The sequence below is a fragment of the Nicotiana sylvestris genome, chromosome 10 (assembly GCF_000393655.2).
Source record: "Nicotiana sylvestris chromosome 10, ASM39365v2, whole genome shotgun sequence".
Lineage (NCBI taxonomy): Eukaryota > Viridiplantae > Streptophyta > Magnoliopsida > Solanales > Solanaceae > Nicotiana > Nicotiana sylvestris.
In genome coordinates, this window is record NC_091066.1 from 3,919,275 (window position 1) to 3,922,487 (window position 3,213).

The following is a 3,213-nucleotide window of genomic DNA, read 5'->3' on the forward strand; positions in this document are numbered from 1 at the left end:
TAAATGTAATTAACGTAATCCTTAAACAATGAAGATAATAAGGTTTGGTATATGGTATAGGTATGTAAAAATCCCAAACAAATTTAACATGGCCCATCAAAATGTAAATGATTCAAGAATAGAGTGACTTTAAACAAATATGTGTTGAACAGAGATTGTGGTGCCGCACCAAAGGAAAGAGCAATACACATCTGTGGTACGAGGATAATCACTAATTTCTAGTACGAGGATAACCACTAGTTTCTAGTACTAGGATAACCTCTAGTTTCTAGTACGAGGATAAGGTGAGGTAGTCGAATATTTTCCATTATTTCTAGTTGAATATTGAATATAAAATAAAATAAAATAAAATAAAATAAAATAAAAGGAAGTTGTACTCCGTAAAGCTTCTGAAATAGAGGGAGTATAATATTCATTTCAAGAGATCACTATAAAAAGGAAGTTCGTGATAGTTTGATTCTCAAGTTCTTATCTAAAAATCCATAATGGTTTTTCCCATAGAAGCCATTGTAGGACTAGTAACCTTCACATTTCTCTTATACTTCCTATGGACAAAAAAATCTCAAAAACCTCCAAAACCCTTACCACCGAAAATCCCCGGAGGATGGCCGGTAATCGGCCATCTTTTCTACTTCGATAACGAAGGCGACGACCGTCCATTAGCTCGGAGACTTAGCTGATAAATACGGCCCCGTTTTCACTTTTCGGCTAGGTCTTCCCCTTGTGCTAGTTGTAAGCAGTTATGAAGCTATAAAAGATTGCTTCTCTACAAATGACGCCATTTTCTCCAATCGTCCAGCTTTTCTTTACGGCGAATACCTTGGCTACAATAATACAATGCTTTTTCTAGCAAATTACGGACCTTATTGGCGAAAAAATCGTAAATTAATAATTCAGGAAGTTCTCTCTGCTAGTCGTCTCGAAAAATTCAAACACGTGAGATTTGCCAGAATTCAAACGAGCATTAAGAATTTATACTCTCAAATTAATGGAAATTCGAGTATGATAAATCTAACTGATTGGTTAGAAGAATTGCATTTTGGCCTGATCGTGAAAATGATCGCGGGGAAAAATTATGAATCCGGCAAAGGAGATGAACAAGTGGAGAGATTTAAGAATGCGTTTAAGGATTTTATGATTTTATCAATGGAATTTGTATTATGGGATGCATTTCCAATTCCATTATTTAAATGGGTGGATTTTCAAGGTCATATTAAGGCTATGAAAAGGACATTTAAGGATATAGATTCTGTTTTTCAGAACTGGTTAGAGGAACATATTAATAGAAGAGAAAAAATGGAGGTTGGTGCAGAAGGGAATGAACAAGATTTCATTGATGTGGTGCTTTCAAAAATGAGTAAAGAATATCTTGATGAAGGTTACTCTCGTGATACTGTCATTAAAGCAACAGTTTTTTTAAGTTCATCTGTCATTATTCATCTATTCAGTTTAAATTGTTGTTAATGGACAGGTTAATAATAATTTGAAGCAACGGTAAAGTTGTCTCTGTAGGTTACAGTTTCGAGCAGTGAAAGTAGGCATTAATGCTTGCATTATGATAGGTTACCCTTTTTGTTAGACTATCTAAATACTACTAAGGATGATTATATATAGTAAAAACATAGAATGATAAACGAAAAAAGATGAGATTTTTTTGGGGCCTGATTAATTTGGATTTTTCGCGCTTTGGGAGATAAAATGGTCTCTACTAAGTAGAACTTCACTCCAGAAATTTAGTTTGAGAGATTTGATTAAGGATAGAAGAATATTTATTACTATATAATTTTTGATAGTAAGAGATGAGATATAACCTCTTATAATTGACTGAACCACATTGATATATAGAATAAAACTTCTTTACTCCCATTGAGCATAACAAAAAAGAAAGCAAAGGGACTTCTTCTTTTTTTAGGGAAAAAAGATGAGTTATAAAACGTGCATTAGTTTTACACTAAATAAACTTAACCTCGTACAACTCTAAGATAAGAGTTGAAATAAATGATTTACTTTTATTGTTAAACAATTTCAGAAAAAAACAAATTCATTAGTATAATGAGATGTGCATACTTGACAATTATTATACTAACCTAGAACAAGGTTGGGCAGATAATGACGCTAACCTACTTTTGTATTGAGTTATCATTTGTATTTAACTGTATTCTATTTTGTCCACAGAGTTTGGTCTTGGATGCTGCGGACACAGTTGCTCTTCACATAAATTGGGGTATGGCTTTACTGATCAACAATCAAAATGCCTTGGAAAAAGCACAAGAAGAGATAGACACAAAAGTTGGCAAGGATAGATGGGTAGAAGAGAGTGATATTAAGGATTTGGTGTACCTCCAAGCTATTGTCAAAGAAGTGTTACGATTGTATCCACCAGGACCTTTGTTAGTACCACATGAAAATGTGGAGGATTGTGTTGTTAGTGGATATCACATTCCTAAAGGGACTAGACTATTTGCGAATGTCATGAAACTGTAACGCGATCCTAAACTCTGGCCAAATCCTGATAATTTCGATCCAGAGAGATTCATCGCTGCAGATATTGACTTCCGTGGTCAGCACTATGAGTATATCCCGTTTGGTTCTGGAAGACGATCTTGTCCGGGGATGACTTATGCATTGCAAGCGGAACATCTAACAATGGCACATTTGATCCAAGGTTTCAATTACAGGACTCCAACTAACGAGCCCTTGGATATGAAGGAAGGTGCAGGCATAACTATACGTAAGGTAAATCCTGTGGAAGTGCTAATTAAGCCTCGCCTGGCACCCGAGCTTTATTAAAACCTAAGATCATCTTGCTTGATCATTGTTTAATACTCCTAGATGGGTATTCATCTACCTTTTTTTTTCAATTAATTGTCAGCACGAGTTTTCGTAATTTGGTAAGTTTGTAAGAGTAAGAGAAGAAGGATTGTGCTATAATATATAAAGGTTTGCAGAAAATAATTGACTAGTTGTACCACAATCTCAAATGTAGGTGTTAATTATCTACTTGATCCATAGCTTATTCTGTGTTTGAAATTTGCCTAATATCATGATATTACTCCATCAAATTTAATTTGCCAAAGTTGAGATCAAAATGCCGGTCACTTTACCAATAAGAATGAAATGTGATGGAAATTGTGTACGTTGGGATAAGGGAACATAACTATCAAGGAGTCGAAAAGCTATGTGAAGTAAAAGAAGAAATTTGCCACTGATTGC

The 3,213-nt window shown here is 34.6% G+C and overlaps 1 pseudogene; it reads left to right on the plus strand.

Moving 5' to 3' along the window:
• The first annotated feature begins 442 nt into the window (after window positions 1-442).
• LOC104220897 (nicotine N-demethylase CYP82E3-like) lies at window positions 443-2,985 on the plus strand (annotated as a pseudogene).
• Window positions 2,986-3,213: the final 228 nt, after the last annotated feature.